The sequence below is a fragment of the Natator depressus genome, chromosome 5, assembly GCF_965152275.1.
Source record: "Natator depressus isolate rNatDep1 chromosome 5, rNatDep2.hap1, whole genome shotgun sequence".
NCBI lineage: Eukaryota > Metazoa > Chordata > Testudines > Cheloniidae > Natator > Natator depressus.
The window spans coordinates 9,523,121-9,539,147 of record NC_134238.1 but is presented as its reverse complement, the minus strand read 5'-3'; positions in this window follow the sequence as shown (position 1 = coordinate 9,539,147).

Here is a 16,027-nt window from a genome sequence, read left to right as displayed (position 1 = left end):
TAACCTAATTTAATTTACATCTGTATACCAGTCCTGAACTGACACGGTCAAACAGCATGCAGGGCAACCCCTTCTTCAAGGCATCTCTGTCCAGCACCAATGCCGTCTTCCCAAGGAGCAGCTTGGCCTCCAGAGTTCACTGTAATCACAGCCCAATGCAGAGATCAAATTCTCCAGAAGCTCACACAGCTCCCTCTGCACCAAAGCTGCCTCTGTGTAAGGGGACTGTTTCCCCCTTACTAACATTCAGTGGGGGTGTTTTAGTTGCTAGCTCCCAACTCAAAGGGGGAAGGGTCGATGGGGAATCAGGGCCCTGAGACTGACAGTCCCCAGGAACAATGGGAAGAGGCCAATGCTCCCGGTCAGCCTGAATGACAGGGCGGGCAGGCTAATCAGGAAGTCAGGAGGCCAGGGAGCTCCCGTCCTCCGTGTGAGCTGGATTTGCCTGGGTCAGACAGAGTGGGGCCGAGCTAAGGAGAAAGCAGGGGCTGGAGCTAAGCTGGGAGCTGAGCTGTGCCAGATCCAGAGGGACCAGAAAAGCAACCCAGAGAGAGCAGACCCTGTCCTGGGAGCAGAGCTGCAGCCCCAAAGCCAGAGGCACAGCCCAGAGAGAGCAGACTTGCCCTGGGAGCAGAGCTGCAGCAACCAGAGCCAGAGGGGCCAGAGAAGCAGCCCAGGGAGCTGGAGGCAGAGCAGCAGCAGCAGCAGTGCAGAGACAAAGTGGTGGAGCTGGGGCTGGAGCAGTCTGGAGCTGGGTGCGGTGAGCAGCTGCGGAGAGCGAGGGGGACCCTGGGCAGTGGGCCCAGCACAGGGAGACGCCTCAGCCAGGAGGCTGCAGGCCAGACTCGGAGGGGGATTGTAACCCCGACAGGGCGGGGACAACGCTGGAAGAAGGGTCCTGCCACTTAGAGCCTGAGAGCGTGTGGCCACCACCAGAGCGAGTGTCCAACCCACAGCATCCCTGCAGCACAGCCAGGGCCTGAGAGGGAGGCCTGGGACTTACAAGGAACAGACTGTGAACTGCCCTGACATTGCAGAGACACTGTTTGTGATGTTCCCTGCCACAGAGCGGGGTGATGTGTTTCCTTTCACCTTTCCCATTTCCCCTTATTCTTTTTAAAATTGTTTATTAAATAACTTGCATTTGCTTTAAATTGTGTGTAATGGTCAGTGGGTCAGAGAAGTGCCCATTGCCGAGAGAGTACCCCGGAGTGGGGACACCCTAGTCCCTGTCCTAGGTGACCACAGCAGGGTTGGGGGTCTAGCCCCCCAGGAATCCTGGGCCCACTTTGTTGGGGTTGCCAGACAGGAGAGTGGAAGGGGAGTCCTCAAGGGCAGGGAGGCCTCTGGGTAAAGGAAGTGGGAGCGAGGACTCAGATCCTTTCGCTAGCCCACTTCACCAGGATAGTGCAGAAGCCAGGAAAGTTTCCCACAATAGCGGGACTATTCCCCCACTTACATCTGCACAAAACCGTGCACAACCCATAACTAACACCACCATAGTATGTCCCCCTGGCTAGGATGATTTAGTTGGGGATTGGTCCTGCTTTGAGCAGGGGGTTGGACTAGATGACCTCCTGAGGTCCCTTCCAACCCTGATATTCTATAATTCTATGTCTTTCCAAGAGCAAAACTTTCCTGAACACTAAGAAAAAAGAACCTAGAAGCCTATGTGTAACAGCGCCACCTGGGGGTGGTGTCAGCTATCGCGGTAATTTAGAGGGATAACAAAGTGGTCTTCAGACAGAATCCCTTCACCCATCTCAGTGGGGTACCACATAACAGCTCAGACATAGGTGCTGGGGCTGGAGCACGCTCGGGGAAGAATAGTGGGTGCTCAGCCCCCACCGACAGCCCCAGTGATCAGCTCCTCCTCCTCCCATCTGTGCCTCCCGCCCACTGGGGGCCCCACTGATCAGTGCCTCCCCTTCCCTCTCAGCACCTCCCACCTGCCACGATCAGCTGTTCAGTGGCATGCAGGAAGTGCTAGGGCGGAGGAGCAAGGGTGGGGTGCACTTGGGGGAGGGGGCAGAACGGGGGGGTAGGAAGAGGCGGGGCAGGGGGAGGGGCCTTGGGGGAAGGGGTGGAGTGGGGGCAGAGCCTGGGTTGGAGCAGGGTTCGAGCACCCCCCAGGGACGTGGAATGTCGGGACGTGTGACCTCACAACAAAACTGCACAATAGTTTGTGACAAGAAGTGAAGGAGAATAGCACACCCATCAGAAGTCACAGTGGTCTTCAATGGAGCTATGCCAGTTTACCTCAGCTGAGGATTTGGCCTAGTATCTCCAACAGCACCGTGCCCTCAAACATTAATTTGGGGGCACTGGGTCAATATTGATTCGGGGGGAAATAGCCACTTTATGCAAAGCAGCAATGGTCTCTGCAGTACCCTGTGTTTGACCTGAAGGTGTGCCAGGTTACAACTTGTCTTTTGACATCTGACAAAATACCACATGAAGAGGTATAGCTACTGGCCACATTGGGAAGGGTGGTGGGGGCGGGCATAGAAAGTTTTGTGTTTGTTAAATTGAATTTGTGATTTCCCTGTGACTGCTCCCAGTGGAAGAGTTAGCACTTGAATTATTCAATGTAAACTCAGGGACTGCTGCAGGTCTTCTAACTGTCCAACTTTTCATTAGCCGACAGTTTAGTTTTCCTCTGTGACAACTGCATTTTCCAATTCTGGAGTGTACGTTTTGCTGGGCCAAGAAGGCAGTTAGGAACTGCCAGCTTTATCATCCGCTTGGTAAGATCCTGAAATACATGCCCCCCACTCCCTTCCCCTCTCCAAGTATGGAGAAATGTGTTCGGGGTTGAACTTCACAACATCACTGTCATGGCCAGGTCGTGGGCAGCCATACCTAGTAGTCGGAGCCCGAGCCCGAGTCCACAGTCATAAGACAGGAGTCAAGAGTTGACTGGGTCAGGATACTGGGGGTCAGAACCATAAGGCAGAAACCAGAGTCAGGACAGGTAAAAATACCAACAGGTCAGAGTCAAGAGACAAACTGGAGGCTGGGAACCAGAAGTCAGATGCCAGGAAATCAAGCCAGGGGCAGGGCGGAGCCCAGTTGTTCGGACATCTTCCTGTTCCTTCTTCTGGCTTAAGTAGGGCCAATGGGCCAATCAGCCATTCTTGGACTCTGTCAATTGGACCTCAGAGGTGCAGCCTCACACTGGGGCTGGGCTTCATGGGTCCCAGGTGAGCTATTGTCAGTAGGCTGCCAGGTGGAGATTTGGAGGTGCATGGCTTTGCCCATGAAACTTGCAGGCCTGGGTTTAAGACCTTTAGGTCATGACAGTCACTTAATAATTGCATTGATTTTTTAAGAAAGAAAGAGAACATAGTTCAAATGACTGTCCTCTTTGGTCTTTCCCCTTCTTTCTGTTTTCTCACTACACCCTTCTTTCAGGGAAGAAAAACACCGTTGCTCGGGACAGTTAAATATGGATAGGACAATGTACCATTAACAAAATTCCAGTAATATCTAAAAGCCCCAGCGGAGATCAGGGCTCCATTGTGATGGGTGCTGCCTATACACATAGATAGGAGCAACCTCTACTCTGAAGAACTTACAATATAAATGGACAAGAGGTGGGCGAAAGGAAACGTTATTATCCCCATTTCAGAGATGGGGAACTGAGACACGACAAGATTAAGTGTCTTCTGGCGGGCACACAGGTAGTCTAAGGTGGAGCTGGAAATGGAACGAAGCTCTTTTGAGTAGGGTTGCCAGTTTTGGTTGGAAGTATTCCTGGAGGTCTCATCACATGACATAATCTTTAATTCCTGGAGACTCCAGGACAATCCTGGAGGGTTGGCAACCCTACCTGTGAGTCCATTGACCACAAGACAATTCTTCCTTTCCTAGTGAACAATCTGCGTTAGTTGTGGCATGATACTCTATATGACTTAGTAGCTCTTTTCCAGCTCTAATGTCTATGATTAGAGTGTAGTTGTAGCTAGGTCGATCTCAGGATATTAGAGGACAAGGTGTATGAGGTAATATCAGCTAATATGTGGCTCAAAAGCTTGTCTCTCTCACCAACAGAAGTCGGTCCAATACAAGATATTACTTCACCCACCTTGTCTATGATTAGAATAATTCTGCTTAAGGGAGATACAATCAGCTGGTGCCAATGATCAAGTGTTGCTTAACCAGGTGTTAAATAGGTATGGAATTCCAGGATCTCTTCTTTGAATACAGAAGTTGCCAATTTAAAATGAAAAGAAGATAAAACAAATAGCATCTAAAGAATATGAAATGCATCGAAGTATCAACTCCTTTCTGTTGGTTTCACTCAGCCCTATGTTTTATTTCATTTGTGGTCTTGCCAGATTTTTTTAAAATAGTATGTTTACTTAATCAGGACACTAGACGACTCACAGTCCTACTTACGTGGATTCTAACCTATTTTGCATTTTTTAAAAATACCTGATATGCTGCTTTTTATTGTCTGTCACTTTCTCTAGCAATCTAACCTTCAAATCCTTATTGAAACTTACAATGGGCAGGGGGGGTCTCATTACTTTCCATCTGATGTGCCTGTTTAATGTCTTGTAATGTTGTTGGCAGTTCTATGCAGGCATCAGCAAAATAATAGACCTCACCCATTTCCCTTAGACTATTTTTTCTAGTGATTTGTTGAGCCCTCTTGAAAGTCTGTTTAGAAAATACATCCCGTATATATACACAGCACTGTGTCAGTGTACACTGTGTGTTTAAGATGGCTACTTTAATGTGCTCCTTTTCTTTCTACAGGGGAATCTCACCCAAGTCCATTTCTCACATTTCCTCACTTCAGTGCTTTAAAGTTTGACCCATCTGAAATCCATAAATTATTTCACAGCCATCAGTGTTTCTTTCCAGGTTAAATTATTTAATGGCATTGTTTTATTGAAGAGTTCAGACCAGCTGCTGACACTTATTGGCAGGAAGAAACACATCCCTCCACTGGGATAAAACATATTTTCATTCAAATAAAGAGCGATACAAAATTGGGTTCCTGTCTTCTCTCTCATTCTTGCAGGGGAAATGAAGACATCTGGCCCTTTAAATGACAGTATGCCAAAGTAACATACAATACACTCTGTCTCTCCCCATATCCCCTCGGAGAGTCTTTTATTTTGACATATTCATCTCTTCTCTTATTGCATCCTCTGGGTTCTAGGCTTAATCCCAAAGAGTAGTTGCCCCATGGAATGAACAAGATTAAGGGATTTTAACTAAAGAATAAAATTCTAAGCTTTGATTTCAGCTGCTTTCATCATTCCACCAGAGCTCAAGCCCCAGAATTCTTGGAGACTGATCCAAAACTCACTGAACACTAGCTGTATTTTCACTTGAGTTTAACAGCCTTTGAATCAGGCCTCCAAAGCACGAGGTGTAACAGGTAGTCTGATTTGTATCCTGTCCCTGAACTCCTCTCTGACACATAGCACTTTGATCTCAGACTGCCCTGGGGAAGGGGATGGGGGAGTGGAAGGGGGCGGGGGGAGGAGGAGGAGGGAAGTATATCTACATCCAGGAAAGAAAAAAAAAAAGACTGTATGAAACTGAATATTTTCCTTCAGTGATTTAACCAGACTCGTTTTAGTGTCGCTGAACAAAATTCTGCAATGCTACACAGGAAAAAGCACAAGGTCGTATACTTAATGGTGCTACAAATTCACTTCTCTTGTTGGTTCTTTCAGAAATTGCTTTGCCATGAATGACCTAGATGTTTATTAAGTGGACTCAATCATTCACCCCAAAAGGCATCAAGTGGGTAGGAACAGTGGGGCTGATCCTCAGCCGGTGTAAACTGGCATAGATCTGGTGAAATCAATGGAGTTTCCCTGACTGGCATCAGCAGAGGGTCTGGCCCACACTTTTGAAATCACTTGTCTGGGTGCAGGCTGCATTATATGTGCATTCTGTATAAAGGGGCAGGGACTGGACTCGAGGAGGCGGGGTCCTCTTTAGATTATACAGCACTGTGGAAGAGGCAGAGGAGAGGAACAGTGTGAACATCCTTTGCAGGGGATGAGAATGATTTAATAGGAGGAGAAGGAGAAAGTGTTCTGGGAACAGGGATTACCAAACTCATTCACAGTGTGGACTACATTTTAATACAGAGACTGTCTTAAGGACACCTGCCCTCCCATGCATACCTACACCTGCTTGCCTATTCAGGATATCTGACATCTCCACAATAACTACAGCAATTGCTGACAGTGGTCCAGGAACCATAGCTTCAGAACACTGTCAAGTGTCCAGAAGCTGGGAATGGGCAACAGGGATGAATCACTTGGTGATTACCTGTTCTGTTCATTTCCACTGGGGCACCTGGCATTGGCCACTGTTGGAAGACAGGATACTGGGCTAGATGGACCTTTGGTCTGACCCAGTATGGCTGTTCTTATGTCCTTATCTGAATCCTCTCTGCCCTGTCAGTATACTGATCTAAAAGAAAGCAGAATCCAGGGGTGAAATCCTGGGTTCACTGAAGTCAGTGAAAGTTTTGCCATTGACTTCAATGGGGCCAGCATTTCACTGCAGGGCATCTACTTCCTCAGGGACAGCTGGCAGTGAGCCGGGTGCCTGCCCCACTGGGCAGGGCTGGGGGTGGTACAGCCACAGTGGAGAAGCTGGCTCCTGCGAGCGGCAGTCTGATGTGCGGCTGTGGTTCCTGGCCTGGTTGGTGGCCATGGCCCTGCTGCTTGTTTGTTGTCACTAGAGCCCTGTAAATCCATGGATATCCGTTTTATAGCCACGAATACCCACATCCACAGATATAAACTATGTATCCATTCAGGGCTGTACTGGTGAGGTCTCAGCTGCAATACTGTGGCCCGTTATGGGTACCACACTTTGGGAAAGATGTGGATAAATTGGATTGAGTCCGAAAGAGAGCAATAAACATGATAAAAGGTTTAGAAAACCTGACCTATGAGAAAAGGCTAAAAAAACGGGGCATGTTTAGTACTGAGAAAAAGAGACGGTGGGGAGATCTGATAACAGTCTTCAAATATGTTTAGGGCTGTGATAAAGTGGACAGGGATCAATTGTTCTCCATGTCCACTGAAGGCAGGATAAAAAATAAGGGGTTTAATCTGTGGCAAGGGAGATTTAGGTTAGATATAGTGAGAAAGTTGTTCCTAATTAGGGTAGTTAAGATCTGGAACAGGCTTCCATGGGAGGTTGTGGAATCCCTATCATTGGAGCTTTTTAAGAACAGGTTGGACACCAGCCCGTGATGTTCTAGGTTTATTTGGTCCTGCCTCAGTGCAGGGGTCTGGAATTGATTACCTCTTGAGGTCCCATCCAGCCCTACATTTCTATGGTTCATCGACTTCTCTTCATTTGGTCCGTAGTTCCAATTAATGCTGTGAACGGGTACGGGCCACACACAGAAAACAGCAGCAGAGTACACATAGATTTAGCAACCACTGCCCAAATTCTGCAAGAAGAATTCAGTTCAAACCCTCCACGCAGGGCTTTAATAGCTAAACAAGTGCCCTGTCATCAAAGCACTAAGATACAAATACAGAAAAAAAATATATGCACTGAGGACTAACTCCACTGTCACCCCTTATTTTTTGCTCTCCCTTAGAATCATAGAATCATAGAATATCAGGGTTGGAAGGGACCTCAGCAGGTCATCTAGTCCAACCCCCTGCTCAAAGCAGGACCAATCCCCAACTAAATCATCCCAGCCAGGGCTTTGTCAAGCCTGACCTTAAAAACTTCTAAGGAAGGAGATTCCACCACCTTCCTAGGTAACGCATTCCAGTGTTTCACCACCCTCCTAGTGAAAAAGTTTTTCCTAATATCCAACCTAAACCTCCCCCACTGCAACTTGAGACCATTACTCCTTGTTCTGTCATCTGCTACCACTGAGAACAGTCTAGAGACATCCTCTTTGGAACCCCCTTTCAGGTAGTTGAAAGCAGCTATCAAATCCCCCCTCATTCTTCTCTTCCGCAGACTAAACAATCCCAGTTCCCTCAGTCTCTCCTCATAAGTCATGTGTTCTAGTCCCCTAATCATTTTTGTTGCCCTCCGCTGGACATTTTCCAATTTTTCCACATCCTTCTTGTAGTGTGGGGCCCAAAACTGGACACAGTACTCCAGATGAGGCCTCACCAATGTTGAATAGAGGGGAACGATCACTTCCCTTGATCTGCTGGCAATGCCCCTACTTATACATCCCAAAATGCCATTGGCCTTCTTGGCAACAAGGGCACACTGTTGACTCATATCTAGCTTCTCGTCCACTGTCACCCCTAGGTCCTTTTCTGCAGAACTGCTGCCTAGCCATTCGGTTCCTAGTCTGTAGCAGTGCATGGGATTCTTCCATCCTAAGTGCAGGACTCTGCACTTGTCTCTGTTGAACCTCATCAGATTTCTTTTGGCCCAATCCTCTCATTTGTCTAGGGCCCTCTGTATCCTAACCCTACCCTCCAGCGTATCTGCCTCTCCTCCCAGTTTAGTGTCATTTGCAAACTTGCTGAGGGTGCAATCCACACCATTGTCCAGATCATTTATGAAGATATTGAACAAAACCGGCCTGAGGACCGACCCTTGGGGCACTCCGCTTGATACCGGCTGCCAACTAGACATGGAGCCATTGATCACTACCCGTTGAGCCCGACAATCTAGCCAACTTTCTATCCACCTTATCGTCCATTCATCCAGCCCATACTTCTTTAACTTACTGGCAAGAATACTGTGGGAGACCATGTCAAAAGCTTTGCTAAAGTCAAGGAACAACACGTCCACTGCTTTCCCCTCATCCACAGAGCCCGTTATCTCGTCATAGAAGGCAATTAGATTAGTCAGGCATGACTTGCCCTTGGTGAATCCATGCTGACTGTTCCTGATCACTTTCCTCTAAGTGCTTCAGAATTGATTCCTTGAGGACTTGCTCCATGATTTTTTCAGGGACTGAGGTGAAGCTGACTGGCCTGTAGTTCCCAGGATCCTCCTTCTTCCCTTTTTTAAAGATGGTCACTACATTAGCCTTTTTCCAGTCGTCTGGGACCTCCCCCGATCGCCATGAGTTTTCAAAGACAATGGCCAGTGGCTCTGCAATCACGTCCGCCAACTCCTTTAGCACTCTCGGATGCTTTTTTCTTGAATTCCCTTGCCTTAAGCAACCTCTTTAAAGTATCCCCAAGCTTTCAGCACAATTTGATTCTACCTTTTGGTCAAAGATCCACCTCAAATAGGCAAGTGGGCTTTTGAGCAGACATGTAAGAGAAGTTTCCATAAAACAGAAGTTCTTTGTTGCAAGAAACAGTATGAGAAACAGGGAGAGAATTACAATGAGCAGGCAAACTGGGGGGTCGACCACGTAAGGACCCAATCCTGCAGGATGCTGCCTCCCTTATCTCCTATTGACTTCAGCAGGAGTCGAGGGGGCTGAGCATTTTTGTAGGTGGTGCTCAGAACGCTGCAGGACCAGGCTCTTAAGAGAAAACAGCTGACTTGCTAGAGCTGTAGCCTCAGTCTCCCTTCTCTCTCTGATCTGAAAGGAAAGCTCCTATATTTCTACAGGACAGGTTAATACATCTGTGAGTGGATACTTTGCTATTCTCAGTACAAATGCTGTAACGCTCCATACACAGGATCTGTGGGACTTGCAGGGGGGGATGAGACACTGTATCCTCTAGTTTCATCTTGGATCTAGTTTCACTGTATCCTCTAGTTTCATCAAACCTGCTTGCTCCGTGCCTGTGACCTGCCTTGCTTTCAGAAAGCAAGAATGGGAGAGGAGCAGACTTGGTATCATACTGACTTTTAGGTTACAAAAAATACAATAATTTGGTGAAGCTCCTTTTAGGGCTTCATCATTTCCACCAGCAGTAACGCATTATGGGCCCTGCTTACATATGTGCTCAGACATGCAGAAGCAAATGCCAAAATGAATTAACTGGAATAGCTCTATTAATTTATGCCTTGGCAGTAATAACCTTAAGACACAGAAGAATTGTATATTAATTTGTTTCCAGTGTATAACATTGCTAAGTTAACACATTTAGGAGAATACACTCTCCTCGCCTCCTGCTGTGAAGGTAAATGAGGCAGAGTGTCTGCTGATGACAAATCATACCAGTCGTCCGCTAGATGGCAGCTGGTGCTCATAGAACCTGCAGGCACATTTTGGTGCAGCAAATCTTTTTTCAGGGCTAATCATCTCACAAGCTGGAAAATGGGCCATTTCTTGCTTCCCCACTTTTTGCTTGTTGGTGGCGGCGGGGGGAGGGAGGTAGCTATTTGACCAGTTCCATATCCCAGCAGTCCTCCATCTTCTGTGGAACTGCCCGGCCTTTCTAAAGTGACCTTTGCGCTGCACACCCAATGGCAGAGAGACGTGTTTTGTGCTGTGTGTATTCGATGTGGAGAAGGGATCCTTTGGGAAGTTTGAGGGGAAAGGCTTTAAAAAGAACTGGTCGCTGGGTCACAGGCCCAGAGTCTTAGGGAAAAGAGAAGAAAACCCACACGGGGCGGAGGATGGGCATGAGGTAACATCCCCTAATTGGCAGCAGGGAGTGCCGTGCCAGCCATAGCCACCCTGACAAAGTCGGTGCTTTTCCCAGGGCACTGCCTCATAAGCAATTAGACTGGTGGCTGTGAGCAGTTGGGGGGTGGATGGTGTGTGCCGGACAGGTTGAAATTACCTCACAGTGAGGAACATGATCAAAAAACCCAGTACGATGCTTCTCCTCTGGGTCTAATCCTGGCCTGGGGGGTCTGTGCAGACTCTATTTTTGCAGATAGTTATTAACCACCCCATTTTCCTGCCCCACCAAATAATAATAATTTCTGTAGATGTTTCCATCCTAGGTGCTCCGTGTGCTTTATCAGCATCCAAACACCCCCCTGTGAAGTGGCCTCACTGCACAGAGGGGGGAACTGGAGGCATGTGCAGATTAAGTGACTTGCACAAAGGTTACGTTAAAAAAAGAAAAAAAAAAGCCTGTTGTAGAAACGGGACCTAGTCTTCAGCTCCCAGATTTGTGTTTTTGTCACCAGCCCATCACAGACGGCAACAGCATTAACATTTAGGTAAGCAAGCTCCCCGAGCCCTCATGTCCCACCCATGGGCAGTGACAGCACCAGTGTGTCTGTGAGATCACGTTAAAGTGTGTCTGAGGGAAAGGGCCCGTTTTCAGGAGTGGTGCAGAAGTGTCCAGGGTGTGGTGCATTTTCTGTCAGGAGGAGAGATCAGGAAGGTTCATTTTTCCTTCCCAGAAAGACAGGATGAGCTCAGAATTTCTTGCTTTGAGTTGCACTCATCTCTAACTTCCTCTCCCTTCTCCACCCCTCCCTTCCCCACTCTGAAGTTTCTCTCTTTCTCTCAGGATTTGGTGCTGCCGCATTGCCGGCGACTGGCCCTCTATCTCCTGCGTCACCCTCTGCAGCATTTTTCGGTTAACAAATTGTTACAGTTTCACTGGCCGTACTCTGCCTCCCAAAACTCTGCAGCTTCTGGGCTGATCCAGCTCTCTGGCTGCTTCCTGAAGTTCAGTGCACCAGGCAGGCTACACTGCGACACACTGAATCTTGTTTGACTAATTTCTCATTGACTTTCCTGATTCTTCCCTCGTCTCTTGTCATCTGTAGTCGAGTGCCTTCCGCTCTGTCCCCAGACAGCTGATTTCTCCCCTCGGGGCATTGCCAGCTGCCATATATGAGTTTCTCCTATACAGATTGAATGAAAACATATACTGCGCTAGACTGTTAACTTGTAATGCAGCTATCAGCAGAAGTACATATCAACGTGGATGCAATTAGTCAATTATGACAGAAAACCCACTGGCGACATGAGTCAATTGATAAAAAAAAAAAGCATAATCTCCCCCCCCCATCACATCTTTACCAGCCACAATCGACTGTAGCATGTTTCCTATTCACAGATGAATGCTCCAGCCATTCACTCGGGTATTTTTCAGAGCAGAAGGTAATCTAGAGGGTTAATGGCTACAGTGCAGTGGTCTGAGGACAAAGCCACGGCAGGTGCACAGCTAAATGGGGAGTTAATTGGGTAGCAGGTGAACATAAACAGAGAGCACAGAGGGTATGGAAGGGCGTTAGTGTGGAGGAAGGACCAGTGGGAATGCTGAACTCCGTAGCCCAAAATAAAGACATACTGAACTTTCTTCCTCTGTGCTGCGGTCTTTGTTGCACAGTCTATTGTCTTGTACACTGTTTTACTCTCCAAAAGGCTGCTGCTACTCCTGGAGGGGCCCCCAGCCTGGGATATAGGCACAACGCATCTTAGCAGTTGCTGTCAGATATAGGGCTTGCAGCACTTAACTGTGAACAATTCATCTCTCGCCACAGGGGTTGAGAGATGCAGAAGGAAGGAAGGTTCCCTAGGAAGCTAGAGATGCCCTGCCCTGCAAAGGCACCAGTAGAAACTGCTCCACTCTGTAGAAGGCACCAGGTTAGGGGGTTGGGGTCTAGAGAGAGAGGGTGATTGGATCTCCCTCTTCTGCGTCCTTAACAGCTGCATCTTAGCTGGAGACTGAAGCAGAGGAGAGGACTGGGAGGAGTGTAACCAGCAAGCCATTGAAAACTGGATGCCAGGCATAAGGGAACTGGGAGACACCCTGCATTAGCTGGGGGAGTATTTTTAGCATGCTCAGTGGTGGAAAGGGTAGAACTAGAGCAAGTTCCAGAGTTAGGGAATCCAGCTGTGAACATGAAGCCAGAGAGACTCAAACAGTTGGTGCAGTGGCCCCGTGAATGGAAGTTGGACTTACCATTCCTCAGGAGGCATGGGTGCAGTCCAAGGAGTGATCCCAGATGGGCTCAGACTTGAAGATTGGCTGCCAGCAGGGCCAGGCCTATCACAAACTGGCTTTCTAGAACTGTGACCAGAAAGATGACAGGACCAGCCTATGCACGTAATTCTTCTGGGTTGCCCGATCCTCCTCCCCATGCTTCCCTGTTAGTCATTCCTCTCCCTTTGGTGGCTGGAACTCCAGTCTCATTTCCCCCTCTCCTATCCGTATGGAGCAGTCTAGCAGAGGCAGGCAGGCTGCCTGCTCCTTCTTGTTTCCAGCTGGTTAGAGCCAGCACCATGCCAGCAGTCACGTCTACGCAGATTACAAACTAGAACTTTGCAGGGCCACCACTGGTCCACATGCCACAGACTGGGAACCTCTGTACTAGACCTTTGTGCCTCTCTTTCACTGGCGCATTTATTCATCAACGATGCATTTCTGCTTGTGGTCACTAGTGTAATAGTTCTGTCCCAGGATGGCTGGCCTCTTGAAATGAGGCAGCTCCAGCACCTCTATATTAGAGCAGGTGCTCCCAGTTTGGCAAACTAAAAGGGTGCGGCAGTAGGAGACTAAAAACCAGCACCCCCCTACTCGGAAAAGGGGCCTCCAGGGAGCGAGCTCTGGGAGGTAGTGCTCTGCTGAAAGAGCGAGGCAGAATCCTACAGTAGGCTCTGAAGCAGGAAGGACTGGGAGAGGCAAAGGGGAAAATCCCTTGGGAGCCTTAGCCTCAGGAAAGCTGAGGAGCTGTTTGTGTTTTGCCTCTGTTTGAGAAATAAAACTCTGCCTGGAAAGAGCTTCTGGGTGATACAGTAGGTCCTTTATGGGCTGGAGACAAGCCATCACCTTAATCCATATGTTGGCCCCTTAATGCCCACTGGGTTTCCTATTCCTGTTTACCCACACATTTGCATTTTCATTGCCACTGGGTGCGTCCTGAATTCCCAAAGGTGTGAAAATGAATAGGAAAGGGAGGTCTTCGGGGTTCTCTGCCTTGGGCCTAGCAGGCCCTGGTGATCCTGGTGCTGACTGGTGATCCTGGTGGCACTGCTGTATAAGACTGGCTGAGATAAAAAGAGCAGGAGGACTTGTGGCACCTTAGAGACTAACACATTTATTAGAGTATAAGCTTTCGTGGGCTACAGCCCACTTCATCGGATGCATAGAATGGAACATATAGTAAGAAGATATATATATATATATATATATACACACACACATACAGAGAAGGTGGAAGTTGCCATACAACCTGTAAGAGGCTAATTAATTAAGGTGAGCTATTACCAGCAGGAGAAAAAAACTTTTGTAGTGGTAATCAAGATGGCCCATTTAGACAGTTGACAAGAAGGTGTGAGGATACTTAATTTAGGGAAATAGATTTGATATGTGTAATGACCCAGCCACTCCCAGTCTGGCTGAGATAAAATACTCCTGATTCAATTCTGTTTCCTGTGTCCTTAAATCAACCAGTCCAGGCAGCGCAAGGCTTGGAATCAGACTGGCGGTTCTGAGTAGTTCTTTTAAAAAGTCAGAACAGGAGCATTTCCATTAGCATTGTGCTTTGCCTTTGGAAGAGCACAACAGGCTTTGGCCTTTCAGATCATCCTACTTCAGATTCATGAAGACCGATGGCAAGGAGCCAGGTCTGAATTGGTAGAAAAGTGCAGTTAACCATGTCTCCTTTGCCAGCGTGCTCTGCCAGAGCTTTTCCTGACCTGAAAGTTCCCTTCGGCTTTCACCAAGATGTGACGGGGATCTCAGATTCACCGCGGTCTCCTTCCCTGCAGAGAGAGAATGGGCAGGTGATCTTTAAGATGTGTGATTGGGGTCCTGTCCCTATCTAATGAGGCTTAATAAATCAGAGGAAAACAGACCCAATCCTTTCTTTCCTGCTTAGTAACATACCCTCCGATATACCTTGGCATGGCCTAATGTGTGAATGACAAGAAAGCATGATTTGTGATCTGTATCCATCTGTTGCTATAATATATATCCTTCCCTAAAAATAAGTAGTCGTGCTTTGTGCTCTTACATGCCATAGACTAGTTTGCTTTAATGCCATCTCCTACATTCCTGTACAAGTGGTTTGCACTGTCCTTGTATTCTCCATGGTATATGTGCAATGATGAGCAAAATCCAACTCCCATTGAAGTGACTGTTGACCTCAATGGAACCAGACTTTGGCCCCTAAAAATATACAAGCAGACTGCATTTGGCATGAAGTCCAGATCACAGTCTAGCCCTTTGTGAGTTAGAATGCTTCTCGGGAGATTTCCAGGCCTGTTTTGCAGACTCTGACAGTTCAAACTGCTGAGATAAGCACCCGAACTTCACCTGTCATATGCTCAATGACTGGCTAATGTCTTGCCTCAGCTGGATGGACTCAGAAGTCCTCAGCTGTGTTCCATATGTGCTATACTGCCAACAGATAAAGAAGATTCTCCTCAGAAGCCTGTGCTTTTGGAGATCTGAGCTCTATTCCTGTTGCTAGCATGAATTTCCAAGAGACTGTGATATACAGTACAGGGAAGACCATGCATTTCCAAGCAGCTCAGATTTCTTACAGTGTTCAAAGAAATAACAAGTAGTAAAGAAGGGGAAAAATAAAACCATCTCTCCCCCCTCCCCTGACCCCGTTACTTTGTTTTAAACCCACAACCAAAAGTTTATCTTTAAACAATGCAAATTACATCTTCATATAAAATGCATCTCCCAAGGGCTACATTTCTGGGTTCTGCTTCTCTAAAAGATGATTCTCTAGCAATTGTAGATGTCTTCGTAAGGGGATTTTATTCTCCTGCACTAGGGAATGGGAGGCCTAAGAGGAACACGCTGGCAACAGGTCTGAAGGAACAGTAATGCTGCTTGACAGTTAGGTATTTCAGGTTTCCCTTCAGGTGACCACAGGAAAGACTTATGAATGTCCCATATCATCTATAACCCTCAGCCATGTATCTCAATTCTAACCAGACATTATAACTTTGGTTTATGTGTTTCAAATGGTGAAGCAAAGGATCCTCGGTCGGTTTTTTTAAGGGGTTTTACATTGAAATATTTCCCCCTTAATCTAGTGTTCATGAATGGTGCTGATTGACAGCTCTTAAGACTGAATTGCTCTGCTTTCCCATAGAACAGCCACAGCATAGGATGCATCAGTGCATGCTTCCTGCCCAAACGGTCCCACCCGGGTACCTGAGTCTGACCTGGAGGTACCACTTCCAGGGCTGAGAAGATACTTCAGACACTGTGAA